Here is a 14,122-nt window from a genome sequence, read left to right as displayed (position 1 = left end):
CAAACCATTATTTTGATGGATTCTTTTTAACGCATAGGGGGAGAAAGAAAAAGAAAAAGAAGAATGGCATCCATATCCCAGTAATTCTTCAAATAATGTCTGTAAAAATGATCTTTCAGACATTTACGCAAACTGCCTGTTTTTTTGGAAACAATTCAGAAAAGGTCATTTCAGCTAAGGTTCCTTGTAGTCAAATTGCAAACATCCAGGCGTGTGTGTGTGTGTGTGTGTGTTTTCCATGCACATAGCACAGATTTTTTTGATTATGTAGATTTTTTTCCCCTACTGCAGTTTCATATGCAAAGCATGCATCAGCCATATCCGTGCTATCTCCTAAAGCAGTCGTTCTGAAACCCAATCTGAGGACAGTGCAGACTAAATAAAATTTCATTTTGATTTGGCCTCCCGCTGAGAATGGGACTGCTTTGTTTCAGCCGACGGAACAAGCAAGCCAGAAAGGTATGTCCTGCTTTGCATGGCTGATGGTGTGACTTGAGGATCACAATCAGGCCATTCATGCTTCCAGGGTTCAGCATCTCATCCACATCCTGTACTGTTCTCTCTTTTTTCCTTTCAATTTGCTTTCCTTCTGTGCTGCCTCTCATCTACCTGCGGGGCAAAGCTGTGGCAGACCTGAACACTATTGTTTACTTTGGCATATGTTTAATAGCTGCATGGCTGTTTGAGGTTGCTACTCCACCCCACCCCCCCTCCTGCTGCTTGCCTTTGTATTTTCCTTTTGCTATCCATATTCACTTCCTCCCCTCCCCATTTTTTTTTTAAAGATGCTGAATACACAAATATGGAATTAACCGTAAATTACGTAAGTACAGATTGCAATGCTCCAGAGATTTTACTGGAATGTTTATAATGCAGAAGCCTATTGTAAAATAGGAAGATATGTTTAACAGCTTTTAGGGACTGGTGTGCTCCTAGTCCTTTTCTGAGCTGTTTAGGTAGGCAAGCAATCACCCATTATACGGAGGGGGGGGATTGCTTTATATCAATTCCATATATTTTGTAGAACATCACAGTGCAGGCTTGAAATGCACCCACAAATATTTCCTTGTCTAAATATTAGCCCTCACTTGGCATCAACTCACTTTCATTAACAAGCTGTCTGAAAACTGACCATAGTCCCTTTGGCCCATGATTTGAAATATGGATTGGGCCGCAGGGAACGACCTGCTAGTTTACTCTTTGAAGCTACTTCAGACAATATGTTAGGATTCAAGAACACACAGCATTACGGGCATATCTCTCCTCTTCCATAAATCATTTCCTTTAAATTAAAACAACAAGCTTATCCCTTGTTTAAATATTACAGTAAGGCTCATGTGTTCCACGACTCGTATGTTTAGCAGGGGGCAAGGCGCAGGACCCAGTAGAGACTGAAACTATAGCCCGTAAACAAAGCAAATGGAATAATATCCTTGTCAGTTGCAGGGCATAATAAGGCATAGCAGTGGTGCTCTCTGCAACCCACCCACAACCCAGTTAAAGCAAAATTGTGAGAATTTAAGCTGATCGAAGCTGTTTCCCTAAGCTGTTTTCTTTAAAGTAAGTTCCAGTCAAACCACTGGAATTTACTTCCAAGTAAATGTGGATGGGGTAGGGATGGTCATTTGACTTTTCTTCAAGAGGACCAAATGAGCTTCAGCCGGGATACTCTGAATTTTGCTGCTTCGTGGAATAGGCCTTGAAATACCTTAAACTACTTTCTTTAAATTAAATTTATTGGCTCTCGGCATCACTTGTGCGCGAAGGTGTTTTGTTTTTGTTTTTTGTGGCCTAACATCCTTGTTAAATTTCCATCCATTTGGATGAAATCCAGAGTGCATTAGGCACACCTATAAGTCTCAGAGAAATGTATGGGAATTCTGTGCGCATCCATTTCACTGAGTCATCGTAGGGCCCAGCTAAACATGATGCAGAAGGTGCATTAATAAATCTGCCAGCGTCTTTTTCTGTTGCTAAAAGTGGCTGCTTGGTTGTTTCTCCATCCCACTGAATACTTGATGGAGCATCTCTCTCCATACGGGCCAAGGAGGGTCCTGCGGTCTGCAGCGAAGGCCTCACCACGTGGGAATGTGGGACAGGTCTCACTGAGTGGTGGCCCCCTGTTGGAGAACTGCCTCACTGTGGAGACAAAACCGTCCCTCTCACTGCAGGGGAAGCCCGTCTCATGGTCTCTTTGTCAAGAAACATGGGGGGTTAGCCACCCCTCCAACAGCACCATGACTCTAGTACAGGGGTCGGCAACCTAAGGTCCATGGGCCACAAGCAGCCCATGGGGGGGTCATTAACCGGCCCATGAACCCCTGTTGCCCGCTCGGTCAGCTCCTGTGCGCCACGCTAAACCGGCACAAAGCAGAGCGGCTACTGCCTTCCGAAATGCTGGCTGGCTTACCATTGGCTGGAGGAAGCTCCTGCAACCAATGGGAAGCTACGCACGCCTCCTCTGCCGCAGAAGGAGGCCCACCACAGTGTCTGTGGGACCATGAACCGGTCCAAGCCACAAAAACTTTGCTGACCCCTGCTCTAGTACCTTTTCCCAGTGCTGCTTTTATCAAAAGCAAAAGATGGTTGAAGATATTTGACGACATCTCCCACATTCTGCTTACTGTGATTCTTAGGCACCTCAAATTTTCACTGTCGACCTTCTTCTGGCCATAATTCAGTTTTCCTTTAAGCAGAGGGCAGGGTTAAACCTTTTCAGTCACCTATGTTAGAAAGCTCTGGGGAAGGGCATGATTTGGCTAAAAATTTGTAGGGAGGGGCAGGGGTAGGAGTTAGGCTTGAAGATTTCAATAAGCCCCTTAACATTTCTACCTATAATTTTAGCAGTGGATTTAGTCCTGTCCTTTTCCCTTTCCCTTTTTTCATATAAATGCTGTGGAAGCTTCAAGGTTATATATCGCGAAGTTATATAATTATGCTACATTCATTTTTATAAATGAAATATTAAGAAAATAGTTGATGCTTGCCTAACAAATGAGGGTGGAAAGTCATTGGTTTTAAGGCTCAATAGGAGCTGCATTTTGACCAGGTGATTTAATAAATACCGGTAACTAAAAATGTAAATATTTCTTCAGTGCATCCATCCTCTTAATTTTCCATCTATCCATCCGATATACAGATTAGGTTATAAATCACTTAGGCTGCAAACTTTCACGTAACTCAGATATATAGGATAGCTTTGTTTGAGGTCCTGATTCCAGCCATTGGTAATCTGAGAATACTTTTCTGACTACAAATTCTGTGTACATGAAGGGAGACTTTCTTATTGGAAACCTCGCAGATATTGCATCTCCATCTCTTGGAGAGTCATCAAACACATTTTCTGTGGGCATTACTAGAGGTTAAAAACAAACTTGAGCTGAATTTTAGTTATGCAGGCATAAAACAATATTGTACAGATATCTGGGTGGATTGGATACAGACTATGGCCTTATTCCTTTGTTATTCACCAGTGGGGCATTCCCATGTTCAAGAAGGAGCAGGGGTGCATTTTATGTCTTACGGGGCTGCATTGAGAAGAAGAAAGCATTCAAAATCAGGTGAGTGGTGCAAGATTCCTGTACTTGATTTGGGGTGATATAAGGTATGGTCACCTTATCTTTTGGAGAGGCATTGGGGTGAGAGCACAGAATGCCTGTAAAGAGGAGGAGGGAAGAGAAATTATTTCACTCATGCAATATTGGAGAAACCCTATTATGTTTTCCAGAGTATTTTGATTTGTTACTTCACTCTAACCCCTGGGAATGTGGGGAAACTAGACATCCAAATAAATTAATGTTGCGGTGTGCAAAATTATTTTGCATTAGCATTGAAATTCATTTCTCCCGCCTGATGAAACATTTTTTTACTGTTTCAAATGGTGTAAACACATGAACATATATAGATTATCTGGTTGTCAGTAACGTTTAGGATTTGGAGTTGTTTGTAACATCTTATTGTGATTGATTTTTGCTTTACATGGGATATTTGTTGCTTTTGCTACTGTTTTAAGTTGACATTTATTCCATTGGAGAAAAGCCAAATTAAGCTCCAGGACTGCTGGAATAAAAAATAGATTGCTTCTTGCCAACTCAAAGGGGTTTGTGTGGATTTTATCCATTGACCTTAGCAGCTTGCTATAAGAACCAGTTTTGCTTTGTTTTAATAATCTATTTCATCAAGTGTTACCACAAACCTTTGAATACTCCTTACATAGTTGAGATGTGCATTGGGTTCAGATCAATCCTGAGGCAAAGTGGGGGGTGCCTTGAGAATCTTTTGGGCTTGTCAGAGGCGAAGGAGGGTCTCTATAACATGAGGCAAAACAGGAATTCCTGAAGTGCTTGAAGGCACTTTGGCGATGTAATCATCAAAAAAAGTTGAAGACAAGCATTGAATGGAAATGGAAGTAATGTATCTAAGCATAGCAGAACAACAAAGTGCCAGGATGGGATGATGGGGCAAGGGAGAGTAAACTTTAGAGTTGGGAGCGGAGACAGAGAAAGAGCTCTACAGTGGTACCTTGGGTTAAGAACTTAATTCATTCCGGAGGTCCATTCTTAACCTGAAACTGTTCTTATCCTGCGGTACCACTTTAGCTAATGGGGCCTCCTGCTGTCACCGCACCGCCGGAGCATGATTTCTGTTCTCATCCTGAAGCAAAGTTCTTAACCCAAGGTACTATTTCTGGGTTAGCGGAGTCTGAAACCTGAAGTATCTGTAACCCGAGGTGCCACTGTATTGTGAATGGCGGGTCAAGTTTGTAAGCAGCTGAATGGTTTTTCCAGCACTCTCTAGTTTCAGTGTTTTGTGGAAGGGAGCAGGTTTGCAGATATGTATCTAAGCTTAAGGAAGGCAGTAGGATAGGGAGTGAACAGGAGAGCTTCTTTATGACTGGCAGGTCTAGCTTGTAATCAGAATAAATGATTTTATCCTGGAAGTGAACCTCTCTTAGTTCTTCCCATCCCAATACAGTGGTACCACGGGTTACATACGCTTCAGGTTACAGACTCCGCTAACCCAGAAATATTACGTCAGGTTAACAGCTTTGCTTCAGGATAAGAACGGAAATCGGGCTCCGGCGGTGCAGAGGCAGCAGGAGGCCCCATTAGCTAACCTGGTGCTTCAGGTTAAGAACAGTTTCAGGTTAAGAACGGACCTCCAGAACGAATTAAGTTCTTAACCTGAGGTACCACTGTATCAACTCTGAAGGTGCCCAACAGCACCTGATATAGTTATCTGTAGCAGGTTTCTTACAGAGCACAGAACACTAGGAGAGATTAAATGATTCCTTTTTCTCACGTCCTAAAATTATAACGGCTGCCTTTTCAGGAAAACAACTGTAGCTATGCTTACATATTTTGTACAATTCTGGCCAAAAAAGAAGTGATAGATAGTTCCAGCATGGAAGTCCTTCTGCCTTTCCCCCTGTAATTTGGCAGGCTCAAGCCATTATGGAAGGCATACTGTGCTTGAAAACACTTTGGCAAAAGTGTGGGTGGTGGTGAGGATTATAGCCAATTTATGTTATTTTCCAGTAATGAATGTAGATGTAAGGGGAACCCCTGTGATGCAACTGATGCAGGCTGAATCAGGCAGTTTTTCAAAGTGTTAAGTTGGGGTCTGGATCCAAATATAATGATTGGTGCAAATCCCTAAATTCTAGCTGCTTTGGTAGCTGGTGAGAGCCAGTGTGGTGTAGTGGTTAAGAGTGGTAGTCTCATAATCTGGGGAACCGGGTTCGCTTCCCCGCTCCTCCACATGCAGCTGCTGGGTGACCTTGGGCAAGTCACACTTCTCTGAAGTCTCTCAGCCCCACTCACCTCACAGAGTGTTTGTTGTGGGGGAGGAAGGGAAAGGAGAATGTTAGCCGCTTTGAGACTCCTTAAAGGGAATGAAAGGCGGGATATCAAATCCAAACTCTTCTTCTTCTTCTTCTGGTAATAAAACCACTGGCAAGGGGGTGATAGAAAACAAGCAAGCCGAACATTTATGGAAGAAATTATTGAGTCTCACTTTTAAAGGGGTAAACTACAGGGTGCTATGGTGAAGTACTTGAAATCTATATTCCCATAGCCATAGATGCCCCTGTCCAGACCCCAGACCCAATCTAAGAAATGCCACTCTTCAAGAAAAACGCCTGTAAATTCCCAGCCATTAGCCAGCTTCTTATGGGTTGTGAAATATGAAAATATTCACCTCTTACTTACGCCAACCTCACAGTGTCAGGAATTAGCTAGTTTTTCCAGGCTAATTTCCTGATGCAACTTAGAAAAGTACCATGCATGCATCCATAACTAGGATCAGATTAGACCCAAATGTGCCCCTAAGTCCCAGGTGTCAAGCCTTTGCCAGTCCAGGAGCCCCATTACTTCATGGGCATGCTTTAGAGGGCTAAAGGCAACACGGTGGGAGCACTTGGCGTCCTGCCCTTTACCCCAAAACACTTGCACCACTTGCCACACCACAGAGCAGGCTTGGTGGGAGCCAATCGGATCTCTGCTCATAAAATTCTGGAGAAGAAAGCAAAGAAATAAAGTGCCATATTCTCTTGTGCTGTGAGTCTGTGCACATCCCAAGAGCATAGATGACTTTATTTCTGAACTCTCACATTTTTCCTGTTAGTTTTTCACACTTGCCTCGCTTAATCTTAGGCAGATCCATCTGCAAGATTTCTGGCAAACAGAGGTATTAAATTTCAGAGGCCTTTCAAGCAACATGGTGATGAAAGAGAATCAATACTTGTCAGTCCTTAGTCAGTGGGTTCTGTCCTAGAACTTAATTGTGCCCCAAATTAAAGCGGTACCACCACATTTTATTTTTAGTCTTGTTGATGAGGGTTTTCTCTTTTTTCCTGAGAAGCAGATGGAGAGAGAGAGAAAGTGGTAGTATTTTTTTTAATGAATCTCATTGTGTGGGTTAGTGTTACAGGTGGGTGACCTCAAACAGTGATGACTACAGTTTTGGGGCATGCAATAGACTGCTCCTTGATGTGCCCATGACTGGAAGAAAGAAAAAAAGCCATCCCATTGATGTACTAAAAAAAGTGGGTGTCTTTTTAGTTGCACGTAGTTAACCAGGATTCAAACTACTATCTTTTAATATTTTCAGAATCACATCCATCGACAACTGAGTGAAACAAAGCCCAGTACAAGTTTCTAGTGATTTCCTATTTGAGTGTACGGGGTGTTTCGAAATATAATGCAGTTGCATCCAACTAAGGCTTACCCAAAGTAGACCCACTGAAATCAGTGGACTTCAGTTAGCATTTCCTATTATTCAGGAGTATAATTAATAACTTGGATGTATAATATCAAAACTGACAGTGTCCACAAAATGGTCGTATCCTTACCAGTCAATAAATCAGCTCTACTCCTCACTGCAACCTTTATTTATTTATCTTAAAGTCTCTCCAGAGAGTCTCTGTAGCCTTGCAAAATGACCAAAGATACATATTAAACCAGCTTTGCACCATAGCTAAAGAAGCGAAGTTAACCAGCGGGCATTTACATTGTTTCGTTAGAAAGGCAGAACCAAACAGCTTAGCCCAGAAGCTACTCTGGAAATCTAATATTTCCTGAGAAAAGAGCAGAAAAGGAAATTTGGAATCAGCGGGGGAGGGGGGGAGTGACCAGAAAATCCTGTTATTTACACCATACACTTCTGTGGAAAATCCACCCTTGGGATGACTTTATCAGAGCAGAGTTACACCCAGGGATATCTTTTTTTCATTAAAAAGAGTTTGTGTGAGGTTCAAAGAGGGAGAGAAATTTACAGCCTGGAGAAGATTGTGCCGGAAGGTAACAGAAATCATGTTTCTCCATCTCCAGATACAGAAGTATTAACAATATTTTAATTATTTGGTCACACAAATAAATAGTTCCTCCCCTCCACATTATTAAAATTTAACTCTGCATTAAAAAAAATATGTATCTGAAGAAGGCAATTCTGAACCTCAAAAAATCAATAGGAAAGGAAGCATCTCAAGGAGGAGAATTCAGGAAGCATTCTCTGCCGCACATTCACCATTTATTCTCATGGGTGTCTGAAAGCCTCCATTGAAGTAAACGGTGGAATGCAGCCACAAGCCACATCCAGTTGTATTCTAAAAGCCTTTCTGCACAGTCAGATCATAAGTCAAGTACTCCCGGTTTGAAAGGGCCTTTCACAAAGTGGCCTCTGGTAGAATGACTCCTATATGAGCCGTAGCTGAGTGTTAGAGCATCTGCTTTGTATCCCAGGTTCAATCCCCACCCAATCCCAGACAAGGGTGGCAGATTCTGCCAGTGTTGTTTAGTCGTTTAGTCGTGTCCGACTCTTCGTGACCTCATGGACCAGAGCACGCCAGGTACTTCTGTCTTCCACTGCCTCCCGCAGTTTAGTCAAACTCATGTTAGTAGTTTCGAGAACACTGTCCAACTATCTCATCCTCTGTCATCCCCTTCTTCTTCTGCCCTCCATCTTTCCCAACATCAGGGTCTTTTCCAGGGAGTCTTCTCTTCTCATGAGGTGGCCAAAGTATTGGAGCCTCAGCTTCACGATCTGTCCTTCCAGTGAGCACTCAGGACTGAATTCCTTCAGAATGGATAGGTTTTGTGATGGGATGATGAGCTGCTTGTGCGTAAAATCCTGGTCCCTCAGAGTTTGTTTAAGTCCGCAAACCTCTGTCTGTAACGGAGCCCCTTTAGCATGGCTCCGTCAGTCACTGGCAGATTCTGACAGTGGTTGCTTTTGGAATCGCTTCCAACATAAAAGCTCCTTAATGGAAACACGTCTTCTGGACTCACGGCATGACAGTTTCCGGCGAGGAGTGGGTGTCCCTATAGGAGGTCCAGAAACCTCCCCACTGTTCTCGCTGGAAGTGTCTCTGAGCCATCCCTCCTGCTCACTTTCCCTCAGAGACCCTCCTCTCCCCCTGCTGGTTCCCTCTTCAGCTGCTGAGTCTCTCCCAACCTCCGTGAGCCCTTCCACCACCTGTCTTTCCGATGGCAGTTCCCTGACAGGTTTGATCTTCTTGCAGTCCATGGGACTCTCAAGAGTCTCCTCCAGCACCATAATTCAAAAGCATCAATTCTTCGGCGATCAGCCTTCATTACGGTCCAGCTCTCACTTCCATACATCACTACTGGGAAAACCATAGCTTTAACTATACGGACCTATGTTGCCAAGGTGATGTCTCTGCTTTTTAAGATGCTTCATGGATCACTGCCTTGCCGTGGCGAAGGGGCTTGAATAACTCAGAGAAGCTATGAACTATGCCGAGCAGGGCACCCAAGATGGACAGGTCATAGTGGAGAGTTTTGACCAAATGTGATCCACCTGGAGGAGAAACCAGCAAGCCACTCCAGTATCCCTGCCAAGAAAACTCCATGGACAAAGATTCTGCCAATAAGCACACCTAAAGGAGACCAAATGCACCAGTTATGTGACTTGGTATAAGACAGCTTTCTTTGTTGGGAATCTCTGGGTTTACCCAGCACAGTGACATTGAAAAGCAGTCCTGCGACGAGTGCTGGGTAGTTTGGAGCCACAATTTTAATCACCCACAATCCTCCTGATGTTTCCTGAGGCATTTTAGGAAATTATTGTGGTGGGAGAGCCCCAGACCTTGCTATCTTGACACGGAGATGACACAGAGGTGGCCAGGATCAGTGTAATAATAATAATAATAATAATAATAATAATAATAATAATAATAATTTGGCTGAGTCTCCCCAGCCACTCTGGGCAGCTCCCAATCAAGTGTTAAAAACAGTACAGCATTAAATATTAAAAACTTCCCTGAACAGGGCTGCCTTCAGATGCCTTTTAAAGATAGGATAGCTACATATTTCCTTCACATCTGAAGGGAGGCTGTTCCACAGTGTGGGCGCCACTACCGAGGAGGCCCTCTGTCTGGTTCCCTGTAACCTCACTTCTCACAATGAGGGAACCGCCAGAAGGCCCTCGGAGCTGGACCTCAGTGTCTGGGCTGAACGATGGGGGTGGAGATGCTCCTTCAGGTATACAGGACCGAGGCCGTTTAGGGCTTTAAAGGTCAGCACCAACACTTTGAATTGTGCTCGGAAACGTACTGGGTGCCAATGCAGATCTCTCAGAACCGGTGTTATGTGGTCCCGGCGGCCACCCCCAGTCACCAGTCTAGCTGCCACATTCTGGATTAATTGCAGTTTCCAGGTCACCTTCAAAGGTAGCCCCACGTAGAGCGCATTGCAGTAGTCCAAGCGGGAGATAACTAGAGCATGCACCACTCTGGCGAGACAGTCTGTGGGCAGGTAGGGTCTTAGCCTGCGTACCAGGTGGAGCTGGTAGGCAGCTGCCCTGGACACAGAATTAACCTGTGAGTCCAAAATGACTACCAGGCTGCGCACCTGGTCCTTCAGGGGCATGGTTACCCCATTCAGGACCAGGGAATCCCCCACACCCACCCGCCCCCTGTCCCCCAAAAACAGTACTTCTGTCTTGTCAGGATTCAACCTCAATCTGTTAGCCGCCATCCGATCTGTGCTCCAACCGCCTCCAGACACTCACACAGGACCTTCACCCCCTTCGCTGGTTCTGATTTAAAGGAGAGGTAGAGCTGTGGCCATCACAGCTGCCTGAGGACGCCATGATGGGCTGGCAGCATCCTCATGTGCTGCATTGCCACATGTGCAATTAACCTTACACTTTTATTTTATTTACTTTTTAAAATGACTGCCCTTCATCCAAAGATCTCCCTTAACCTTCCAATAGTGAATCTAGATTCAGGTAGGTAGCTGTGTTGGTCTGACGCAGTCGAAATAAATTTAATTTTTTTCCAGTAGCACCTTAGAGAACAGCTAAGTTTGTTCTGGGTATAAGCTTTTGTGTGCAGGCACACGTCTTCAGATACATGAACACGAAAGCTTATACCCAGAACAAACTTAGTTGGTCTCTAATGTGCTACTGGACAATTTTTTCATTTCTCCCAATAGTGAGATATCCTCCCTGCGCAGAGCAGTTCAAGAGATGGCGCTGTAGCAAGAGGCAGCTGTGGGGCTGGTTCCCCACTTATAAAATATAATATCACCATCTGGATGGATGGAAGAATGGACGGGCAGACAAACTCCAGTACATGAGAGAGGAGCTCACAGATCCTGAAGATTAAAGTAAAACTAAGCAAAATATTTTGTTTGTTTTTAATGGTCTTGCTGCTTTTCACTGCTTAGAAGAATGGCAAGATAACTAGTCCTTCACAGAACATCATAGTCCTACCTTCATGGCTGTGGTTTGTGGGCTGGCCACTTAATTTTATTTTGATTTTACTGTGATTTTGAGCTGTGTTGCAATCCGTTTTTTGATTTTGTGTTTTTAATGTATTATATATTTGGTGTCAGCCGCCTTGGCAGGGGAGGGCGGAGTATAAAAAAAAATCTTCTATTATTATTATTATTATTATTTCTTTAAAAAGTAATAGAAGCTCTTTTTATGAGTTTGTTTAGGTGTTTTAAGAATGAACACACATTAGAAGGCCTGAATAACATGCAGCTGCACACAGAGGAGCTGGCCTCAGTCTGACACAACAATGTAGCCGTATGCATTAATTTTACCCAGAATTAATGCCTGAAAGGGGGGGGGTACAAAATGGTTGGGTGTGTGAAAAGGAACGTTCTTATTACTAATCATATTGCAAACAATATCATTCAGCAGGGGCAAATGACACTGTTATAACCACCACCCGCGCAGCAGTCAAACAATTACAGTGACTGTGCTCTCTGGGAGAAGAATCTCACATTCCCAGGTAGGGATGGATAGAACGCCATTCCCCTCCCTGCTCCAGCAGTGTTTACTAGTTTTCAAATTAAATTCTGTTCCATTACAACAAAGTGCCTGGCTACAAACGCTACATGAAATAGGTCCACTAAATTACATATAACAAATCATACTCACACATTAAAAATTCTTGTATTGTGTACAGTATGCATATTTTGAGCCCTTTTCTATCCTAGTCATTTCCTTTAAGTTATCCCCATCGCCATTACCTCCACCTTGCCTATGGACTTTTTTCTTATCTCCTTTTTTTCTTTTCTCTATGGGTTTAACTCTGTCATTTCTGGTCTCACTTAAACACTGTAACCATACTGTGTGCAAGCACACAGAGCGATGGAAATTGCATTTTGTAATTGTTACACACTTATATGTGTGGCTATGGAAATAGAAAAATGTAAGTTTCAAAGCAGAGCATAAACTTGCAGGGAAATGTGTTTATTTATAATATTTTTATACCATTGAATAGAATAAAATCTCTAAGCTGTTCACATTAAAACAAGAAAAATACAACCACCGACATTCAAGCTTTTTGCTGCATGGGTCTCAAATCAATGGACAACTAAGGGGAAGGATGTAACAGAGTTAACCAACATGCTGCCCTCCTTGTGGTTGTGGGTACAGTTCCCATCAGCTCCAGATGACATGGCCAATGATCAGAGATGATGGGAGTTGTGTCCATAATATCTAGAAGGAACCATGTGTAACACCTATACTGTAGCATGCAGGAGAGAGTGCCTTGGAGCTACTGTAAGGTAACCAGATTTTTTTCAATGAATCTGGGGACACAATAAATAAATAAATAAATAAATAAATAAATAAATAAATAAATCTCCTTTCTCCATGAGCCTGGGTAGCCCCTGAGTTGTTGGTTCTTTGGTGGGGGGGGGAGCGGAGCCCAATGCCTCCCTTCACATCGGAGCAGCCCCAATTCCATTCCTACTTGCGTGCAAGCAGGAGGGGGCGGGGATCCCTTAGCTGAGAAGCAAGGCTTCACACTGCCTTTCGGAGCAGCCCCATCCCAACTCCTATTTGTGTTCAAGTGGGGGGGGGCAGGGATCTCTCAGGCAGTGCAATGCCTCCCTTCCCATCAGAGCAGCCCCAATCCCATTCCTACTTGCGTGCATGCAGGAAAGGGTATCTCTCAGCTGGGAAGGGAGGCTGCCCGTTGCCTAAATGAAAGATCCCTGCCCCCTCCTGCTTGCACGCAAGCTCTGATAGGCAGCGTGAAGCCTCCCTTCACAGCTGAGTGATCCCCGCCCCACTTGCATGCAAGTAGGAGTTGGGAGGCTGCTCCGATAGGCAGCATGAAGCCTCCCTTCATAGCTTAGTTGCTGGGGTCAGGGAAAGTGGAGGCAGCCCGGAAGCTGCATCTTAGAGCCCCTGCACCACCATCATATGAGGACTTCCGAGCAGCTCCTGAAGCCAGCCAGAGCCAACTGCCCCAGGCTGCTGAGGCTGCAGCTGCTGTGTTTCCTGGGGACATCAGATGAAATCCGGGGACATTCCAGGGATGGCATTTGTCCGGGGACTTATTCGCAAATCCGGGAACTGTCCCCAGGAAACGGGGACATCAGGTAACCCTAAGCTATTGCGTCCATCAGAGTCAACTCTGTATTCCAGAGGTCCACAAATATGTGGTCCTTGAGGTTGCATAGCAACAAAACGAAGTTGTTTTGGAAAGTGACTGGATACATCAACCTTTGGGACTAGATCAGAATAATTGACCCACCATCATGCATGGGCTTGGAGTTACAGTAAGATGCCCGTGGCGATGGAGTGCCCATATGATGCATAGTTCATCACCTACAACGTGTGTTGGGGCCATTTTATACTGAAGCTTCTCCACAGTCATCATGGAAGTCATACATCCTAGATAGGAGGCATTGGCACAGAGCCCAACACATCTGAAACTCAATAGATGTGGTGACCTCTGCACAAAATCTGAGAGGACACCAGTACACTCAGAAATCTGCTGTGTGGCAAGGATGATCAGTACTCTGTCAGAATTCCTGTTGCTTGCACCAGCTTGCAAACACTTGATATAAGTGCTCCATTGCCCTGAGGGAAGCACTCCTTGCTCCTTCTTTAATAGCAAAGGCATTGCTTTTTAGGAAGGCTTTTGGATTATATGATATGTTAACCTTGCCCTTAGTATTTTACTCTGCCATGGGGCTATTTTAATTATGGTGTTTCATCTGTGCCTTTCGTTTAACTGGTGCTTTATTAGTATATATGGTTTGGTTCCTGCTTTTAGCCCTTTAACTCTTCTGTTACTCATGTTGTTGGGTGTGTGGGTGGGTGGGTGGGTGGGTGTAGGTGTTAGCCTACATGT

The 14,122-nt window shown here is 44.1% G+C and overlaps 1 long non-coding RNA gene across 1 annotated transcript in view; it reads left to right on the top strand.

The window, feature by feature from the left end:
* The first annotated feature begins 325 nt into the window (after positions 1-325).
* The window catches only part of LOC308589507, a 175,729-nt gene continuing 161,932 nt past the window's right edge, over positions 326-14,122 (top strand). Inside the window, exons 1-2 of the long non-coding RNA XR_014009334.1 lie at positions 326-459; positions 3,474-3,560. This is a non-coding gene — a long non-coding RNA (uncharacterized lncRNA). The remainder of the gene's footprint in view (positions 460-3,473; positions 3,561-14,122) is intronic.

This window comes from Podarcis bocagei (genome assembly GCF_964188305.1).
Source record: "Podarcis bocagei genome assembly, chromosome: 6".
Taxonomy (NCBI): domain Eukaryota; kingdom Metazoa; phylum Chordata; class Lepidosauria; order Squamata; family Lacertidae; genus Podarcis; species Podarcis bocagei.
Note: the sequence above shows the minus strand (reverse complement) of the source record. Positions and strands in the feature narration are given on the sequence as shown.